This window comes from Danio rerio, chromosome 1, assembly GCF_052040795.2.
Source record: "Danio rerio strain M-AB ecotype USA chromosome 1, GRCz13ab, whole genome shotgun sequence".
Taxonomy (NCBI): domain Eukaryota; kingdom Metazoa; phylum Chordata; class Actinopteri; order Cypriniformes; family Danionidae; genus Danio; species Danio rerio.
Window position 1 is genome coordinate 26710969 of NC_141021.1, and position 23071 is coordinate 26734039.

The following is a 23071-nucleotide window of genomic DNA, read 5'->3' on the forward strand; positions in this document are numbered from 1 at the left end:
CTCTTTGATTGGTTGAGCAGTAACGTTCCACTCCATAGGCTAATTGACATGTGACCTGCAGTTATTTGTTTCGATCTTCTTGTGTGCTACTTGGACCAACAAGACATTTGCCTACCCATTAAGGTAAATCTGTACATAATTACACAAATTATCCGTTGCATTTAAATTAGTAACCCAAACACTTATTTGAATAAGGTTTCAAATACGGAACTTATTTTCGTCAAATTTTAATCTGTACATGCTGGATGGATATGAGCCACAGTGCTGGCAAAGTCAACGTATTAACTTTTAACGTTACGTAACAATATTTTTTTAAGACAAAGTAAACTACTAGTCTGAAGTTTGTAATTATGAAGATTAGTTTGTCAAGACTGTATTTAACTGATCAAAATACAGCGAACCTGTATTATGAGATTATTACTGCTCAAAAAAAATGTTCTTATTAGGCTATTGAAAACATTTGATTTGTGTAATCTCTTTCAACAAAGACATTAAGCAGCTCAGCTATTTTAATATAAGAAAACACGTTTCTTTAGCACCATATCAATCAGTGTGTGTAGTGTGTACGTGTAGTCATTCATTCCTGCGTATTTGTTCATGAGTTTAGTTTTGGCCTATTCATAGACGTCTATTAGATTTTTCAATAAAAGTTCAAATTTAACCTTGTTTTAACCAAGCCATCTAAGTTTAGATGTCTAAATTTATTATTAAATTAAATAATGGGAAACATTTGCTGTATTAAAATATAGCCAGAATTTCTTTTTTTAAACAACACTGTATCTGCTTCTATGCTTTATTTTCTTCATCTGCATGCTGATGTTTGATTGCACAGTGGAAAATTTGACAGCCTGTAGAAATACATGGTTCATCTAGGGAGCAAATGCACATTGGAACAGCGGAGTGATTGTCACCCCTTGTGTGTGGGCTTGCCATGCAAATCTGGGAACTTGATTTCAAAGCCAGTGCTGAAGTGGTCTCAAATGTAATAATCAGAGTGGCATGACAGCACTGTTTTCCTGACAAACTTATGTGGCATGTTTGTTGGTGAAACACAGCAGAAAAGCAACCGAGTTCAGCTTCATTCCAAGTAATGAGATGCTCTGCATAGGGGAGAGCTTGCTCATGAAAATATATGTCCTTCAAGTTGATTTCTAAGAACAAACACTTAAGAATCTGGGGGTTGAAGAATTTTATCAAACAAGAGAAGTCAAGAAGAGAGTCTTGGAGTTGCCTTGGTTGGAGGTAATTGTATCAGGTGGATTTGGTTTGAATGATAGTCCTTATAAAGCAATATATTGGTTTTTTACATTTCTTTGTGGATTGTGTTACCACTTTTATGACCGAGATGCTTAAGATGGTGATCTTTAGCTTTCAATGAGCACAATTCAGGGGTAAATCAGGGAGCAGTATGATTGAATAAGAGGAGAAAGTGTTCTGTCATGGGGGAGTTCATCAGCTGTGCAGGAGGAGGGGATGAGACCAGAGCAACATATTAAATCCAGAGTATGAGCTTTTGTATGAGTGGAGAAATCAGAGTATTTTTTTTTTTTTTTTGGAGAGTGATTAATATTGTTCATATGTATATTAAAGTCCACCAGAAGTATTACATTTGATGATGGAGTAAAAAAGATGTCGTGGTGGCGCAGTAGCTAGTTCTTGCCTCACAGCAAGAAGGTTGCTGGTTTGAGCCTTGGCTCGGTCAGTTGCCGCTTCTGTGTGGAGTTTGCATGTTCTCCCAGCATTCGCGTGGGTTTCCTCCAGGTGCTTCGGTTTCCCCCAAAAGTCCAAAAACATGTGGTACAGGTGAATTGGGTTGGCTAAATTGTCCATAGTTTATGAGTGTGAATGAGAATGTGTATGGATGTTTCCCAGAGATGGGTTGCAGCTGGAAGGGCATCCACAGCATAAAACATATGCTAGATAGGCTGGCGGTTCATTCTGCTGTGGTGACCCCAGATTAATAAAGAGACTAAGCCAAAAAGAAAATGAATGAATTAATGAATGAATGATAGAGTAAAAAAGATGTGTAAGGCAGCAAAGTCATTAACTTAGGAGTTTAGGAGGAATGATGGTGAGAAATGGTCCTGGCAGTTTGCACACTATGGATTGAAATGAGGAAAAAACAGGGATACTTGTAAAACTTTCCACTTCTTACAATAAACAATCGCGAGGTTGACAGATATCAAAACCAGATGGAGTGAAATCATTAAGTTGTGAATAGTCATGAGGCTGCTGCCAAGTTTCAGTTAATAATAATAATAATAATAATAATAATAATAATAATAATAATACATTTTATTTGTATTGCACTTTTCCAGCATACATGCAACTCAAAGTGCCTCACAAACAACAACAAAAAAAAACCACTAAAACGCATACATACATAAACCTACAACAATATAGATAAAATGCGTAAACCTTACAAACTTGTGTATTCATATGCAATTTTAAAAAGATGTGTCTTAACACGCTTTTTAAAAACATGAATACTGGGGGATTCTTTCACTTCATGAGGGAGGCAGTTCCAAATTTTTGGAGCATAATGGCTTAAAGAAGTGCCGCCAGATCGCATCAGGTTTACGGAGTAAACTAAAAGTCCAGCGCTAGAAGACCGTAGCAAACGGTTTGGATTATATTTTAATAAACAGTCGGAAATGTAGGAAGGTGTCATGTTGTGTAGCGCTTTATAAACTAATAAAAGATTCTTAAAATCTATTCTTTGGTACAGAGATAACTAGTGTAATTCTATTTATACTGGTGTGATGTGCTCCTTTTTCTTCAATTTCATTAAAACTCTGGCTGCTGCATTTTGTATCAGTTGCAACTTCATTATAGAACCCTTAGGTAAACCAGTAAATATAGCATTGCAAAAATCAAGCCGAGAAAAAAATAAAAGCATGAATTAATTTCTTGGCATCCTCAAAAGATTGGAAAGAACGAATTTTGGCAATATTTCTCAAATGATAAAAACATTTTCTTGTAACTTGATTAATATGAGATTTAAAATTAAGATCACAATCGAAAATAACACCTAGGTTCTTTTAATTCTTTTTTGGATTGTAAACCTAAAGAACACAATTCTGCTTCAATCCTCTCCACAATAAGATTTTCGGTTTTATCTTTATTCAACTTTAAAAAATTAGCATTACCTTTATCTATATGTTAGCGCATGTCATTTACTACTTTCAATAGAGCTGTTTCTGTACTATGACCTTTTCTAAATCCTGATTGATGTTTTTCTTATATTCTATGCTCATCTAAAAATTGATTGAGCTGTAGCAATACAACTTTTTCTAAAATCTTACTAAAAAATGTAACACTAGAATTTGGTCTGTAGTTATTCAAAACTGTGGAGTCCAAATTATTATTTTTTTTAAGTGGCTTTACCACAGCTTTTTAAAAAGCATTAGGAAAAATTCCTGTCATTAATGATTTATTTACTATGTCAAGGACATAGTCAATCAAGCAATTTGAAACCTTTTTTTTCAAAATTCTGTTGGGATAGGGTCAAGACAGCTAGAAGAGGACTTTAACTGAGATATGATTTAGATAAGATTTTCTTCACTAATATTTCTAAAACTTTCCATATATTTTGTGGATAACTTCCCAATTCATCCACAAAATTGATCAATCTTTACAATATCGATTTTGATATGGGTTATTTTGCTATAAGAAATATAGCAAAATCCTCACACATAATTGCAGAAGGCTGGTCAAAATAATTAGCTGTTTTTTGTTTAAAAGAATCTATTGTAGAAAAGAGTTTTCTAGGATTACTGCTGTTTTCATTAATGATTTTTGAATAAAAAGACTCTTTCCACATGTACAATTTTATTATATTTGTGTATATTAGACAGCAAAATCTCATAATGTATGGTTAATTTAGTTTTCCTCTAGAGACATTCTGATTTTCTACATTTCCTCAACTGACAAATATGATAATTTTTCTATGGCATTTTCTTTAACCCTAACCTTTTTTTCTTTATCTTTTCTGGAGCCACAGTATCAAGAGTTGATTTTAATTACACGTTTAAGATATCAACTTTCATGCACATTCATCTCAGCCCGCAAAATATATAGTTAAAAACAAGTCAAACTTATGGTTGCTGAGGAGATCCTGGAGGAGATGACACTTGCTCGTAAATTAATGGATGTTAAGTCTGATAGAGGAGGTATCATGTGTAATGTTAAGGGAGGTATTAGGTGACCTGGCTAGACTGGCTAATATGCTGTGATCAACGGACCACTGGTTGGTGCTTTTGGGGGTGCGTCAAGCACTGGACAAAAATGAACAGATTGCTTTAGAGTTGTCATGGTGGAAATCACAGGTGAAATTACGGCGAGATTCACGATGAGTGTTTCTCTGGCGAGGCAGGAGAGTGATGTCTGGGTGAAGATGGGACACCGCTGGCGGAGGAGCTGTGAAGTGTAGCAAGCCTACGACGGGTTGATGGACGAGCCAGGAGAGTCCAAATAAATAGAAACTAGAGACCAGAGGACCACTAGACCACATTGCGAGCCATAGGGTTGGAAGTAGTCATTAAACGAGGTCAAGCAGATAGGATGATGAAGAATAGCATATAAATCTAATCATACTCGTAGATTCAGAGTGACAATGAATGTCCAAAAGGTTGGTGAAGTAATCGAGCTGTAAAACATTAAAACCAAAAAGCTGTAACTCATTAAAACCACATTAAAATGTATTACAGTGTGTAGCGGCAGCAACGCATGTCAGTGTCCACTGTCCAATTTAAAATTAAGGGGTCATGCGACTTCTTTTACCTAGCTAACTGTACACTAGGGATTTTGGAAATTTGGCCGAATGTAAGGAAAGTTTACATTGGCCAAATACCCGGCTCCTTTTCTGAGCCCCACCATGGCATGCAGGGTGGAAGCAGTCTGCCCCGTAGTGGCATAGGCTCTGACTGTAAGAGACTCAGATAACCTACATGCTTTTTAAAGAAGCTTTGGCTGATCCCTTCAGGTGGTTCTGTCTTGCGGCAGAGGTTGACTGCCATAGCATGTTACAACTGTATGATCACACCCACTGGTCTCTTTGCCGCCAAGGGCGGTAAGGGTGAAAGCGCATAAGGACCAGGCAGAGAAAGCCACTCTCCATGCCTGTGTAAGCTTATTGTGCATCTTAGAGGGCTTAGAGGGTTTGTTCCTCTTATTAGCCCCCACATAGCACCCATCTTGTTGGGCTAGTGGTGGTACTGGCCTGGGTGTGAAGTCACCTCCAGTTCTATTGCTGCAGCAACCTGGGAAAGCACAGTTAATCAGTCCCATTCCAGGTCAGAGACCTCGCATATGACCCAGTAGGGCATAAGCAGACCTGTACTGTCATCAGAGCACAATGCCCACTCTCTGATACCACAATAGACATCTGGCCCCCAGTGTCATCAAGTGTGAGCATGGCCATTCCACATGATGAACCCTCAGACATGCTTGAAACTTGGATGGGGTTTATTGTGGAGGAGGGAGGGGTCCGTGGGCCAAAAGGCAACAGATAAGCTCTCATTGTAACCCTCGGCCTGCCTGGGTGTTCACCTACAGTACTTGCGGGGAACAGCAGTGGTGGCGCACACTTAAGCAAGCGTGTGCCACAACCTCTGTTGTGCAAAAGACATGCCCTCGCAGTGAGGGCTTGAGCTGTGTGCGAACACTGCATCCACATGCTGGACCCCCAAACATTCAGTACTGAATCAGTACTTGTGCCCATAATCTGGGGAAAGGAAACTACAGCACCCAGAAATGCACAGTTGGAACAACATCTTGGAAAAAGACGCATTGCTTGACCCAGCGAAATGCCTAGGGGACAGGAGATGGATCCAGCTTGACTGCAGTTACTTGCGTTGTCGCCTGTGTTGGATGCTGAATACTCCTTTCTCAAAGAAACCGGTTGGCAGATGCTCTCTTCAGTCAATCTATTTTCACTCTGAATTGAAAAGTCTGACTTGCTCTCCTGTAGGTGCTGGCAATAGACATGCCTGATTATGATTGGTTGCACCTGCTGGGGCTGTGCTGTGCCAACTAATAAGCATTCATTAGTCAGTTTTGTTACTCTTCAGAGTGATTGGTCATCTAGCGATTCCCAATATGTCAGTAGCTACAGTATGTTTCCATCCACCTATTTTGTGCGCATTTTGCATAAAAAAAACGGTTGATGTACTCCGTGTCTGACACCTTCAATTGCCACCGCGCATTCACTTCATTTCAGCTTTAGAGAAAATGAAAGCTGAAAACTCAATTTCTCCCCCTCTCCCTCTCTCACTGTAGACCTTTGACCTGCAGTTGTGAGGTAACGTTTCCTCTCCTCTTAGCTGTTACAGCGTAAGTAGTAGTGAATTTTCTCCACCCCATCTGTCATGGACCAGCTGTGATCATCACTGCCATTATTCAGTGTCACTCATAAGTGAACAGAGTCAGTGTTACAGCTAATCGCAGCCCTTTCTATTGAGGGCACAACTAATGGGCATTTTAACAACTCACTTGACGGTGTTAAAAAAGCAAGCGGCATAATATTTACGTTGGTTTATTAGCTTTAAATGCTAATTCAAATGTTGTCTGTGCATGTACTTGAGTTTTGTTTGATACAATAAAAAAAGAGTGCTTTTTGAGCAGGTAAAATTAAAGGTAAAGTTCATTTGTCTGACTGCTTGTATTGAAGGACAACATTGTATTACAAATACATCCATTCATTCACATGGGCGTAAATCTGATTTAACAGTAGGGGGGGACAATAAATATAAAATTTCTTTCCAGCATTTTTTTGAAGGGGACACAAATAATACAGCCGAATTGTACTAATAAAGATATGTCCTCGCAGTTAAAAATGGTTTCATCATTATTATTTTAGTATGGAGACTGCGTCATTGATGATTTTCAAAGTTTTTCTCAGGTTCAACAACAAAGCAAATTTTTCTTCAAAACTATTTATTGCATTGTTTGTTGTGTTGTTTACAGTCAACTGACTGACTCCTGAAGCAGAATAAATGCAGGAAAAGACATTTTCCATACTCAAAATAACTGTCTTGTTTACATTACACTTGTTAAAATGACCGATCATATTGTAAATCAGTGCGCCTGTGAGGTTCATTTGCTAAACAGCCACAACTCCGAAAACATAAAAAAATTGTTCATCCCAAAAGAATTATCATTATCCCTTCAATAATGCACAACACCCTTACCTGACACTGTACATCTGACTGACCCTGCTCTGCCTTTTCCTCAATAATTTCTTTCTCCTTTGCCTGTGATTAATATTGTGACATTGATATTTTCACAAGCACTCATTCTTAAAGCCAAATTGCTTCATATGTAAACTTTTTGTACTTGGTGTTTAGCTGCACTGAAAAATGCAATGCAAGTTTATTTATACTGTAGCACTTTTTTTACACAATGGTAATTTAAAGTGCTTTACATAAAGAATGAAAAACTATCATAAAAATTATCACAACAATAAAAACAAAGAATTAAAAAAGGTTAACATTTTAATTTCAAATTAACTGAGTCACTTAAAACAGAATAGAAACTGATTATACAAAAATACAGTGGGGTTAGTGTGCTCAGTGTAGCAGTGTTCATTTTGCAAATACACAACTAAACAATTTGCTAATTGTGGTCGTTAATGTTAAGTTAACATTATGCCAAGTCGTTACAAATTAAACAATGAATGGGAAATGGCTTTAGCTTTAGCAACAAGCTTATGTTAACTAGATGATAAGTCATTTTAATCACTAATACAGCAGATTCATGGACAATTACATCTGTAATCAGCATTTTTGCCGCAACTAATTCATAAACGAGTCTGTATTAACTACATTAAAGAGAATCACCTACTTACTTACTGAAATTCTACATTTACCCAGGTAAAAAAAAGTGCACTAAAATGCACTATAAGTATACTTAGTACACTTTTCAGTAATGTACTAAAAGTGCTCTCTTTTCGCACACTAATTTTGTACTTGATGTACTAAAAGATAGTATTAAGTAAATGTTAAGATAAACTTAATACCATCTAAGTGTACTCACCTGTGCTATTTTGAGACACCCTGAAATTGAACTAAAATGTGCTGTTAACATACTATATCTGTATTTAAAAAATATATATTTGGTTACAACTAGAAATACACTTGAACCCTACTTTTAAACATTTAAATATATTTATGACTAATTTAACGTATAATAGTAATATATTAAAAGAATGTACAAATTGTGAAAAAAGTGTGCTAAATACTGTATTAAAAGTATTTTGGGAAAATGTACTTCTACTACAATACATTACTAATAGACTTTTAATAAAGTCAATTTAATGTAAACTTAAAATTACCACACTCAAAATCTATTGAAGTGTTAGTGATAATATTGCATTCATATTAGGTGTATTTAAGTACAACTTTTGGTAAAATGTACTTCTACTACAATACATTACTAATAGATTTTTTTATATTAACTTATTTTAAACTTAGGATTAGTATGTAAACAGTGTACTAAAAATCAACTAATGTGTAAAGCATTTAAAGCACACTTTTGAAAAACACACTAATAAAACTCTTTTGGATGTTTTTTCTGTAGTGTACTTTTATTGTAGTACACAAAATTTATTTAAGTATTACTGGTATTTAGTATACTTTTGTCAAGTGTACTAAAGTCCTACTGAAGTATAAACATACTTTTAATTAGTATATTTATAGTGTAAAACCATCAAACTTTTATTTAACACAAAAAAATAACAATGTACTAAAAATGTATTTGCGGGTATTTAAGTGTATTTTAATTACATTTAATTATTTAGATTTTTTCACCTGGGTACTCAGCCGCAGCCGCACACCTGACGTGTGTGTGTGTGTGTGTGTGTGTGTGTGTGTGTGTGTGTGAGTAGGTGAGATGAGGGAAAAAGCACACAGTGGATCGAACCACTTTGAGGAAGGGGAGCGGGAACTCAACTGTTTCTAAATGCATTTTAAATGATAAATGCAAGTTTCTTTCTACTTAGACAATTATTTTATGTATATATATATATATATATTTTGGGGGAAAAGCCTCTGATCCCCTCCGGGATTTACGCCTGTGATGAATTAATTTTTTTTGTCGGCTTAGTCCCTTAATTAATCCGGGGTAGCCACAGCGGAATGAACCGCCAACTTATCCAGCAAGTTTTTACACAGCATATGCCCTTCCAGCCGCAACTTATCTCTGGAAAACATCCACACGTTCTTACACACACACACACACACACTCATACACTACAGACAATTTAGCCTACCCATTTCACCTGTACCGCATGTCTTTGGACCTTTGAGGAAACCGGAGCACCTGCAGGAAACCTACGCGAATGCAGGGAGAACATGCAAACTCCACACAGAAATGCCAACTGAGCTGAGGCTCGACCCAGCGACCTTCTTGCTGTGAGGCGACAGCAATACCTACTGTGCCACTGCTTCGCCCATTACAAATGCATATTAAATGCATTTATAAATTATACATTTTAATACATGATTTCTTGTGCTGTGAAGTAAAATATAAAATTGTGTATGGAAAGCATCGTCAATACACCGTGTTGCACTGAGATATCGAATTGAACCAAATTGATGGCATGATAATTGTAACCGAACCAGACCGTGAGAGTGTAGGTTCACACCACTGTTCATGATAGAATAAGTTATCTGTTTATTCTTCCAAGGTTCTGTGAGACATGAGGAGAATTAGTGGAAATCTGTTCGGGCATCACTGACACCCACTGAAAAAACACAAGAGCTTTGTACTGTACCAATCTACTGTGCTTTTCTTTCTTAAACCTTGAAGATATCAAAATCCCCATAGATCATTTTAAAAATAGAAGATATGAGTTGTTTCTATTATTTAGTCTTATAGTTTTAGTACAACCAGTGGCTAATTATATTACTGTAGCACTCAAAATTATTACAGACATCGACTAGGCCAACAGACTAGTAGTCAGTGTTTACTGTTACTGCACTGCTGGCATCTCGAGTTTGAGTCCCTTAAGACATTTCCTGATCCCATTCCCCTCTTTCTCCCAACCTCATTTCCTGTCACTCTCTGTACTGTCTTATAATAATAAAGGCAAAAAATACAGACAAGAGGAGGACTTTAAGTTTCCTTAAAGGGATAGTCAACATAAAAATTTGTATTATATAATTTTTTTTTCAATCTTCATATACTGTATATAACTTTCTTGGAATAAATACAAATTTATTTTTGGGGAAAAATTATCTCTGTAAATGCATTCAACACAAGAAGTGGGCCTCTAAAGGTTGACTTATCTAAAACCATCAGCATTGTAAGGAAACTAGTGTGTACAAGAGAAATGCAAATAAAACAAACATAACAAATAGAAATAAAACAAATTATTTCTGGCAAATCCTAAAAGATTCCTAAAATCCTAGGCTAAAATTGGTGACCTTATATCGTTGGTTTGACATGTTCACAGACAGCCACTTAATGCCTGTCTTCAGAATTTCCTCTGAAGTTCTGGCAGTGTAAGAAGATTTCAGACACTTTCCTGCAGTGTGAAAACAGCTGTAATGTGTCAATCCAAGAACCAATAGGAGCGCAAAATCTGATGACGCAGATGAGGTGTTTCATTTTTTTGTTGGAGTAATACTCAGCAGGGCAGTGGTTCTCCAGGACTGAAGTTGCCCATCCTTAATCTAGAATGTGCAGTATGTTGGTTACATTTCAAAAGCCTAAAATACCTATTGATACAAATCATGCTAATGACATTAGCTTTATGTTAAAAAGTGTTAAAATGGTTTAAAGTATCTGTTTCCCATTTGAAATATAATAACAAAGCCCAGCATAGTTCAGCATTTCTTTAAAATATGTCTGCATAGCATTGAATAACATTAAAGAAAACATTATATAATAAAATATTTTTTTATTATTATCTAAAACATTGTCTTGAAGATTAATAAAGCAGAGTAGCTATAAAAAGTAAAGTAAGATTATTTAACACCGTTATTTAACAGTAGAAGAAGTAGGACTAGTATGAGAGAGGTCTGAGGTTTACAGAAATATCTCATTTATTATTTAAACAATTCATGTTGTGGCTTTTTTTTCTTTAACAAGTTATTTTTAGACACTCTGTTATCAGGCAGCTTTAAACCAAGCTGGATCTGATATATAATAAAAAAGTAGTTTTGTTTCAAATTCAAACCTTTGGTTATAAATTTACATGAGTTCATCTACCTCAATCCTAAGTCAAAAGTAAGTACATTTGAAACAAAACCGATAATGTTCTGTTTAACAATCAGTAGTTCAGTTATAATATATACACAGGCTGTTTTAAATCAAAGAACCAGTACGTTGTCATTTACTCTCACATTTATACTTGTGTGAAAGAATGACATTTTTTTAAACTACATGCAAACAAAAACAGAAATTACTGTCAATAACAAAAGCACATGCATAATATAATCAAAAACATTGTGTTAAAGTTGTCTTTAAAATTATTTCATGAGCATGGCATGCATTAGAAAGGTTTAAAACTTACCGTGTAGATACACATCAGTCTCTAACAGTCCTTTTTTTACTGCATTACAATGGTCTTGTCGAAAGACTGACTATTAAGACTGCCTACAGCACTCAAGAGTCAACTTGCAGAGCACTCTCACTATATGCTAAATGTAAGACCACTTTTATGAATTATTCAGTTGATTTGTAAGCTGGGTGAAAAGTATTAATAAATCATGAAGAAGTCCTACAATGTTTGAGCAAAACGATCCAGGATACAATATTCTCAGCTGTTGACATTTTAATTAAACCTGAATATTTAGCCAAAATTTAGTTTAAATTATGTAAAGTATCTTGTGACAGACAAATTAGTTGCTTCAGTTATGTTCTTATGGGTTCTTATACCAAAAAAAAAAGTTTTGGTGAGAGATTCAAAAGGTTCAAAAACCTAGAGTGAACTACGTAATTTATTTGTAACCAAATGATATATGTTTACTTTGATAAATTCTTACTTTTATTTCTCAGTTACTGTTTTAACCCTCATTTCCTCGTAACAAACGGCAATATTGGGAATTGCCAAATGACAATAACTCAGAGTAAGAAAAAGAGCCAATAAATCCCTATAAATTGGCAAGTGCAGCACCTCACAGGTCGCTTGGCTTATAATGAAGAGCAAGCCAGGATTTACTGCTGAGGAGCCAAGCACCATTCTCTCCTTCAGGGAGTAAGGTAACCATTGTCAAAGCAACTCTGCCTTCAAGTCGAGTGTTGGGGGGCTTTAGTGAAACTTTCTAGGGTTCGATAGATGAGCTGTTCACTAGCAGAGCAGAATAAGCACACGCATCTCCAGGTAAGGGAGAATGGGGCAGTAAGTGTTTTTGGCACCAAGCGTAGTTTCTTCTCAACTGACCAATGTTACCCAGCCGTCAGGAAGAAACTGGCTCCACTCAAAGATTGTAGAATCTGGCAAAAGGCAGTTTCAACCTCTTCTGGTTTCTTCTAAACCTGCGGAGGATGTCCTATCACCACTCCATGACATTAATCAAGAAGGTCGGGGACCTGAAGCCATTATCGGTCCGTGAATGCTGTTTTTTTTTGCACTGCCATGTCTGGCCCTTTAATGCAGGAACTCAAAGGCTCTGCCAGAAGGGAGCATAAGTACAGACAGTACGTGTCCTTCAGGTCTGTTGCTGCTAACCAACCCTTTGGATGGGAGCATCGGAAGATGCGATTCTACATTATAACTTTGATTGGCATCTTGTGCAAATACTGACTCAAAATCCACAGAACTAGAATTGGTCAAACCCACCGTTATTTTAGAATGCTATGAAAAATGGGCTGAAAGACCCACATTCCCAACTGGAGGGACAAGCTTAATTGCATCCTTTGCTAGGAGAACAGAAATCTTCTCAAGCAAGACAAAGTTGGCTGTGTTGGTGACCACCGTAAAATGCCCCTTCCTCTGGGACCAGGGCCCACCAGTTCGTCTTCAGGGGGAGAAATGTGAGTTCGGAAGGGGAAAAACTGATGGCTTACTCGCAAAGCACTGTCGTGCAAGGTGATGTTTATTTACAGTGCCAAAAAGTCCATCCACAGTGAAGATATTTACCAGTGCTAACAAAAAAAATATAAAAAGTACCAAAGAAACAACAAACAGGACAATAAAATCTGCAAAAATATACTTCAATTATATCTACAAAAATAATAATAACAATAATCACAGGTATCCACAATATACTTACTCGAGGTACCACAGTAGCACTCTTGCCTCGACTTGGTTAACAAGTGTCAAATGGTAGTTGGGCTCTTGCTTATATAGCCCAAACTCCTGCCCGTTTGTGGGCCATACCATTCAAAAGGTAAGTATTAAATCGTACAAATACACAAACATTATATAACCTAACATTCAAGCCACACTTCACATTAAACACATAAAAAAAATCCTTAATATATAATTAACTACAAAAAATACATTTTCTTAATATAAATAAACACATAATACACACTTCATCAACACAAAACACCTATTTAACAGACATAATATTTTCGTCAGCTTCTGGTCGCAGTGCGCATGCGCACACAATCCCATTCATTCTTAAACCGGCACTTCCTATGTGCTCGGTTTGACCGATCGCGACCGGAAGCCTGACTACGCCCACACAGACAAACACCAAACGGAAAAGACAACACAACAGGTGAAGTGGAGGTGTATGAAATGCCTATGGATTGACTTATGAATTGCGGAGAGTGGATTTATGGAAATATGTCCATGTGCTATCGAGATTGCGTGTGCACCCGCTCCTCCGATAGCGGCAACAGCAGGGAGGAACATTATGATGAATGAATGAAGTGGGCCTGTGTGTATGTCTGCGTGTCAGCGCATCTCTGTGTGTGTGTTTGCAAGTATGTGTGTGTGAGAATGTGTGTGTGTGTGTGTGTGTGTGTGTGTGTGTGTAACTGCCAGGGCTGCTTTCCCAGCGGTAACAGTTAAAGTGACTTTATCACAGACATCCTCTGCAAGTTTAGAAGAAACCAGAAGAGGTTGATACTGCCAAAAGAGGAGGTCTTTGCACTGCCATGTCTGGCTCTTTAATGCAGGAACTCAAGGGCTCTGCGAGAAGGGAGCATAAGTACAGACAGTACGTGTCCTTCAGGTCTGTTGCTGCAAACCAACCCTTTGGATGGGAGCATCGGAAGATGCGATTGTACATTATAACTTTGAATGGCATCTTGTGCAAATACTGACCCAAAATCCAAAGAACTAGAATTGGTCAAACCCACCGTTATTTTAGAATGCTATGAAAAATGGGCTGAAAGACCCACATTCCCAACTGGAGGGACAAGCTTAATTGCATCCTTTGCTAGGAGAACAGAAATCTTCTCAAGCAAGACAAAGTTGGCTGTGGTGGTGACCACCGTGAAATGCACACCTCTGAACTTGGTGGCTATTTAGCAAACAAAATTGCATTGCTAATATTGACTGTACGTATGAGCTGCCATGTCAGGCTGAGCCGCTGTTGACAGGCTGACGGAGTTTGCACCAGTGGCACCTTCAGAGCAATCACTGACACACCAGTGTTGGAGAAGCTCAAGATGGGAGAGCTTCCTTTGGAGGCAGTGTGTCTTGAGGAACAGCTGAAAGTGAGAAAGTAGCTCTTACCTTTATCCCAGGATCCTGTAAAGAGATTGGATATATGAGAGAAAGGAGTCATCCTCTGGCACCCTCGAAGCCAAAATGTCAAAATGTGTTCAGGTTGCGAGCTGGAAAGATGTCCCTAACTGATAACAATCAACCTCTTACACCCAAAATGAGAGGAAATTTCACCTGATAATTTGGATACCACAGCCACGTGACCAGTGACAGTGTTGCAGTTGGCATTTCTGTACTTCTGTACAAGGAGCAGTTCTTTTCTGGCTGACCCGTCTCGGGGATGCTTCACAGATTGTTAACTGGACTTAGTGGCATCCTAAGGTGGAGGCATCAGCTGCAGTGGAACAAGCTGCGGCGGAGCAAATTTAAAAAACTGCAGTCGGACACTTTCAGTAAGCAACAGTCGATGCAGTGATTACAGGCAGCTGAGTATTCCTTTGAGACTGTGAGTAGAATGCACATGACTCACCTTCCGCTGACGAGAACTCCTGGAAAAGTCCCCAGCAATGTTGCCGAACAGGCATTCCGGTATATGGGGGTGTCAAGATGGTAAACCTTGTCTACTTTTCACATATTGACCAGGGTAAGCAAAAGGAGTCATTCCTGGACCATGTATGTGACCATCTTCCTCCCCAGGGTACAAGCAGCTGACTTGGAAATCTCAGGAAAACTGGCTGATGGAAAAGTTGCCAAACAGAAAATGTCACTTGTGTCAGCCGTTTATGGAAATGTGTGGGTCAATAACATGACAGGTCCTTTATTTTAATGCAGGATAACTAACTCTGTTCCTGAAGGTTCAGTGTCTTGCAAAATTTGGGTTCTTTCCTACGATAACTCCTGAAGCAGCTAATAACTCCGCTGGTTAGAGTTCTGCAGCCCATTGGCCCACCAGGAGCCTGATTTGACATTCCCTTGAGCATTTTTAATTTTTTGTAGTAAGCTGTTTTAACAATGTTGAAAAGTTCTGTGCAAGTCAGAAGAAGCTGAGGTTTTTAAAGTGCTTTTTAGATGTTCTTCATCAAGACGTAGATCCTGACCCAGTGCTTATTATATTTGAACATTCTACTTATACATATTTATTGAGCAGTGCACAACAGATATTCCTTACATATTGTTTGATTACAGCCAAAAAGCCTCCAACTGCCAAACTATAGCTTGAAGAATCGATATCTGCTCTGCACTTGGATGAACCAGATATAAGGCAACATTGGACAAGTTCAGAAGATTCGGGGCCTTTTCTTTTGTCACTTCATGGGGAATTCTTCTCCCCAAAGCAATGTATTGCAACTAGGGATGCTCATTTCGGTTAATTTTGCCGCTCATTAATCGGTTATTAACGGTTAACTGGTTAGAATACTATTAATTTTATATTAAACAAATTGACGTGTGTATTTTGTGTCCGACACATTAAATATTGCATTTTAAAAAACTGATTTAATTTTAAATGCTAGCATATAAATAATAGAACAATACGACAGAGCATTTTCACGCACCTGCAGTGTTTAGCACAGAAGAACAGAATAAACTAAATAAAATAAATAAAATAAATAGGACTGCCCTATATTATTTACACTTAAATAATTAATTTTTATTACAAACGAAAATACTGACTGATTCTTTTTAATAACCGGCATAGGCTGTTTTTTTTCCAATCATATGTTTTTTTTCTTCCGTCAAATAAAAATAGCAGACTTCCTCAAATTTCTTGCTCCAAGGAAAAGATGCATTTATTTAATGCCCCGCTGTAATTATTATAATTACAAAACCTTTTTACATTTTTAATAGAAATCATTATTTTAAAGATTGTCTTGACATGTGGTTTCCTCTCTCTCCCTCGCGGTTCAAGTCCGCGAGCTGCGGTGATGAAAAGACAATGACAACTCGCGCATATGTTGACTTTTTGTAAACAGTTTTGTTGTTTAAATATGATATTGCATTAATGTGCATACATGCTTTATAAGCTGTAAAATAAAAGGTAATGCCTATTTGTTGCGTTTATTACGCAGATCTAGGTCAACATCATCGCTGGTTAAGCATCAACAATAAGTTGAGTCAGTATCAGTATCAGTCAGTTAAGTCTGTATCAAAAAGCAATATTCTTCTTCCATTTTGCTTCTTTGGCAAATGTGTCTGTAGGCACGGGTTATGCGTTATCGTCCCGCAAGTTAAGTATGTCTTGCAGTTGAACAAGGGGCCGAAAACAAGCCGCACCTCACTGCCTTTATGTTGACGACTGAATCAGCTGGGTATTGATTATGCAAAAGTGTTGCTGTCTGTGTTGTTACAATTGTAATATTTCATAATATTGTGATAATCAAGATTTGTACATTTCATACAGCTCTGGATAACTTAAAAGAGCGATTAGACCTTCAGAGCGGTGTTAATGCGTCTTGAAGTAAAGCGAAACTGCTATAAACTCCAGCAAGATAGAGTGATTATATGCAGAGCCATATACCTTTATCTATAAATAAAGTATAACAGAATAGAATATATATAGAAACTGTGTTCATCTTAACTGAAAGCTTTTGCGTGTTTGCTGGCCTCACGCATCGCGCACCTGTCAGTCAGTCAGTCAGCACGTAACCCAAAAGGGTTAAACAGATAGCGCACAGCACTATACGTTACAGAAAAGTTTGTGCTGTTATAATCCACTTACCTTTTAATACGTTTTGGTGCGATTATAATCCGCTATTAAAAACAACAAGGACTGAATGTTTTGAATGGGTAATGTAGCCGTGGAGGGATGCATTTTGGTCCCCGCCAAGGAAGAATGAATGTAGCGGAAACCAAGCTCTTTAAAAGTTCTCTGTAGTTGTCTTGACAACACAAACTGCTGCTCTGGGATGAGCCGCGTGCAAAAGATGGCTCCTAGCATGCTCTCCCCCGTTATTGGGTGTTCGATCATGCTTACCTCTCCACATACCCCCACCGCCCGCCTCAGAATGCTGTGTAAGGGCCGAGTATTTTGTCCATCAGGCGCTGAAACGTCGCCGGTGCCCCGAACAGCCCGAACGGAAGCGTCACAAATTGTGAAGGCTGTTTTTTCGCGGGAGATAAGGGGATCTGCCAGTAGCCCTTCTTTAAATCCAATGTCGAGTAATATCGAGCAGCACCCAACCGGTCGAGCAACTCGTCAATACGTGGCATTGGATAAGCGTCGAATTTCGACACAGCATTCACCTTGCGATAATCCACACAGAACCGGACTGAGCCGTCCGTCTTAGGTACCAAGACAATCGGGCTGGCCCAGTCGCTGTGGGATTCTTCTACTACTCCCATTTTCAACATATTACTCAATTCTTCCTGAATCACTTTTTTCTTGTGTTCAGGAAGGCGATATGGCCGGGTCCTAATGACCACGCCCGGTTCGGTCTTGATATGGTGCTGGATCAGGTTAGTACGACCGGGCAGGGGCGAAAACACGTCAGAGTACTCCCGTTGGAGGTGCCGGATGTCAAGGAGCTGGCTCGCTGAGAGATGATCGCCCCCAGTGACCAGAGCGCTCGGCCGTACCCGGCCGGAGCTCTCCAGCCCCAGGTCATCCTCGTTTGTAACAGGCGTAGCTAGCGCCACGTCCTCCGGCTCCCTCCACTGCTTAAGCAGATTAACGTGATAAATCTGACGCGAGTCAGCCCTGTCCGAATGAACCACCTCGTAATCGAGATCACTGACTCGTCGTGTGACCACAAACAGCCCTTGCCACTTGGCGAGTAATTTAGAGTTGGAAGTGGGTAGCAGTACAAGTACTTTATCTCCCTGTGAAAATTTACGGAGTTTAGTGCCCTTATCATATTGCCGGCGTTGGTCATCCTGGGCCTTAAGCAAATTCTCTGTAGAGAGCCGCCCCAGTGTGTGGAGTTTTGCTCTAAGGTCCAGGATATATTGAATTTCATTTTTACTTTTAGAAGGCTCGTCCTCCCAAGCCTCTCTAACAACATCCAAAACCCCTCTGGGCTGTCTGCCATAGAGAAGCTCGAAGGGGGAAAACCCCGTGGAGGCTTGTGGAACCTCCCGCACAGCAAATAATAAAGGCTCCAACCACTTATCCCAATTTTTCGCGTCCTCGTGAACGAATTTACAGATCATTGATTTAAGCGTGCGATTAAATCTTTCCACCAGCCCGTCTGTTTGTGGGTGATAGACGCTGGTGCGAATAGATTTAATGCCCAATTATCCGTAAAGCTCGCGCATCGTGCGTGACATGAACGCGGTGCCTTGATCAGTGAGAATCTCCTTGGGGATTCCCACACGGGAGATGATGCAAAACAGCGCCTCCGCAACGCTCTTTGCTGAGATGTTACGAAGCGCGACTGCTTCCGGGTAGCGGGTTCCACCAGAATTAATGCAAATTGATGCCCGCATGGGGATCGCTCTAATGGCCCGTTGAGATTCTCTCGAAGGGGATCTCCATAATTGGTAAAGGGCACAACGGCGCTTTTGGGGTGGCCGGTGGATTTACCAGCTGACATTCACTGCGCGCCTCGCACCATCTGCTGACGTCACCGTGAATGCCCTGCCAAAAGAATCGGGTCATGAGGCGATTTAGTGTGGCCGCCTGACCTAAATGTCCGGCCATAGGATTAGAATGAGCCGCCTGAAAAAGCATTTCCCGGCGGCTCTTTGGTACTAATAGCTGGGTTGTTTCTTCTTTTGTCTGAGCGTCTTGGGTTACTCGATACACCCTATCATTAATAACCGTAAAATACGGATAGGAGAGGGGTCTATCAGGCTGGAGGATTTTCCCATCAATAACCTGCACTTTTTCGACTGCATGTTATAGCGTGTCATCACGCGACTGCTTCAGGGGAAAGTCCTTACACCGGGAAATTCCCAGCCCTTCCCCTGAGTCAGCGCGTGACGTCACCGCCTGGGATTCCCCCAGCTGAGCGACACGTCCCCTATCCGGCGATTTCTTTTTCCAAGAACCACCCGCACAAGACTCCCAATAATCTATTAAATTCAGGCCAATTAGTTCCCAGAATTAGCGGGTGTTTGAGGTGCGGGTTAACTGCTACCTCTACTCTGTTTTTTCCCCCGAAATTGAATGTCTATTGCCGGTAGTGAATTACATCCCCGTGCACACACCTTACCCTTACCGTGCGGCTCATATCCAATGCCGGGTCTTGAAGCAGGCTTTGGTGGATGGAAGTCTGGTTACACCCCGAATCCACCAAAGCTTGATATGTACCCCCTTTTATACTCACTGGTACCTGGTATAGCCCGTTGCGACCGGGGGCGACGATTGGCGTGGCGGGGATGCGAATCAGCGTACTCGCCTCCTTCATGGAGCAGATTTTTGGTGCGCTATCCTCGTGCCCGCGACGCAAATGCATCGGCCCGGACCTTCCCACTATACCCCCGAGGCCAGCAGGAGCAACCGATTGAACCGGAGAGAATCCTGGCATTGTCTGGGTAATCGCCAGGGGTCGTTGCTCCACCCCTCTGCCCGAATGGGGCCCCGCCCCTCTTGGGACGTTTGGCAGATCCGCCATTGTGCACCGCTGTCTGGGTTTAGGTGTGGGCGGTCCCCGCAGTCTGGGCCTGGGAACAGGAAGAGAGAGAGAGAGAGGGGGAGAAGAGAGAGAGGTTATCTTGCCGACCCTGGACATCGCCACCAGGTGATCCTCCGCCAGTCGGATGGCCGTCTCCAGATCGTCAGGCCGGTGGCACTGGACCCACTCCGATGTTCGGGAGGGGAGGCGGGTGATGAATTGCACCAGCACCACGGTATCCACCAGTTGTTCGGTGGTTCGGCCATCCTGTACCAGCCATCTGCGGTAGGCGTCATGGAGCTGCTGGGCGAACGCAAAGGGCCGGCCGCCTTCAGCCAAAACCAGCGATCGGAAGAGAATAGCTCGCTTCAGATGAGCGTATTCCAGGAGATTCTGGGCCAGTAGCTGTTGTGCTGCGATCTGGGCTTCGCCCGAAAGCAGCGGGATGACTCTTACTGGCCACTCGGCCCGCGGCCAGCCACACGCCTCCGCCATCTTCTCGAAAAGGTCGAGAAACACTTCCGGGTCATCCTCCGGCACCATTTTCTGTAAGGCGATGGGAGGGTGGGCGGCAAATGTCGGAGCGGGCCGGATCCCCTGGGACAGCAGACTCCGGATTTGCTCGCGGTCCTCACGCTGGGCCTCCATGAGGACTTGGAAATGTTGTTCCTGGATGTTCTTCAGTTCCACCAGCGTGTCATGTTGTTGTTGGTGGAGGACCGAGAGGGCCTGGATAGCTTCCGCAAATGGCAGTCTTGACGGAGTGGTCATTCTGGCAGTGAGGCTCTTCTCCTTCCCCGGATTTCGGCACCACTGTGGTATAGTTCGTTGTTGTGTGGGAAGAAGAAGACAGGGTCGGCGATATCAGGTAAGCAATCTATTTTTTTTTTTTTTTGCACACCACTTGCAAACTGTGTCTCTTTGTGTGTGTGTGCTCTCTCCTCTCCCGACTACTCCTCCCGTTCTCCTTAAGAAGGGAGCCTCTCCGGCCCAATCACTAGAAAGACAGGTGTTATTTATCATTTCTGATTGACCTGCTGATTAGCCGCCGGGCTCCTAGCATGCTCTCCCCCTTTATTGGGTGTTCGATCACACTTACCTCTCCACAATAATATTTTTAATCGTTTAACTTTTAGCATTAATCGGTTACAAACGCACCCTTTCGGTTAACGGTTAAACGATTATTTTGAGCATCCCTAATTGCAACTAAAAATTGGTTTTGATTATCACTGTATTGTATACTTACAGGCTGTGCTTGATGTTTTTATTTATTTATTTATTTTATTTGTTTTTATAGGTTTATGCATCAGAAAACTAATCCTGGATTCTGTGATTGTTATTATGAGTTCATTCAATGACCAAATAAAAAACTTATTTGACAAAATAGTGAAATTCTTGAAAAAGAAGTCATGTGGTCTAAACATAATAAATTATATAATACAGAGGCCTTGCATCTATGCAGATTATTATGATTAAGATCACATGCTTTAAAGTTTAAAGAGTTATGCAGATTTTTTTTATTATGGAAATATAACTCTAGTAACAATGTTCTACAATGTAATAGCCAACAAACCATTTAAATTGTGAATTTAAGTAAACGAAGCAATTTGACCACAGTAAAACCCAATAAATGAAGAGAACTCAAACCAACGGAATACTTTAAAACCCAATAAGTTAAGGTAAATCAAATCGTTTAAGGAAACTGATTGCTACAAACCATTTGAGTAAAAATACTCATCTATACAAGTACTGTGAACTTACTCCATTTAAGTTGAAGTAATGAGGTATTTAATTAACTCATTACCTTCAACACTGAGTTTAAAACTAGTCAATTAAGTGGAATTAAATTTCAGGAAACTGAGTTAACCACACTCATTTCATTTGATAAAGTTGATTGTTAGGTTTTACAGTGCACTGGTATTACTACTACTACTTCTTCTACTACTAATATACTGACATTATTGCAGAAAATAGTTTTGGACCAACAAAAGTTATTAAACCATTTACAAACAATTTCTCTGAACATGTGGGCTGGAATGTGCAATAGTGAACTCATAAAATCTCTGCGAATAATGCAACAGTGAAGCGGATTAATGATAAAAATCTTCATGTTCAATGTAATAAACTGATGTGGTCATTTGGCATTGGCAAGTTTTCTGACTGAAAGCCTGAACACATCTCTTTCATAGGCAGCAGGTCTATTTTCACAATTTCTGTTTATGGATAGTAAGTCATTTTGATCAGATTTGATTGTCTTATGTTGTAGTGCCTCCTTTTGGAAATTAGGTGAACTACATTGTTTAGATTTGAATGAGTATGTGACCTCGGACTACAAAACCAGTCATAAGACTTTTTTTTATTTATTTATTTTTTATTAAGATTTGTGTATGAGAAAACTATAGAATAAATAAACTTTCATTTGATGTGAGGTTTATTAGGATATGACAATGTTTGGGTAGGACTAAGATACAACTTTTGTGGAATGAAAGATGTGGAATCTGAGGGTTAAAATGTGTAAAAAATTGACGTTTAAATATGTCTAAATTAAGTTCATATTCAGAAGATTTATTGCCATTAAAACATTATACTTTTGACTATTTTTGGTACTGTCAAAAATATACATGTGTGACATAAGACATAAGGTTTTGCTGTTTATGTTCACATTGTTTTTCTGTGGTTTAAAGGTTACTTCTTGTTGGGGGAAAACAAAAACAACAACAAATAAGATACCAGATACTCTTGATTTATTTGGTGAATGAAAGCACCTTTACTACAGAAACAAATGAACAAAGCACTGTATTTATAACTTTGGCTTTAATCCAAAAGGACTTATTGGATATTTATTGAATATGTTTGCCATTGTCTGTTTTCTCTGACAGCTGAATCCATGGCATTACTCACTCTTTTTCGTGTGGGTTTCCTCCGGGTGCTTCTTTTTCCTTCACAGTCCAAA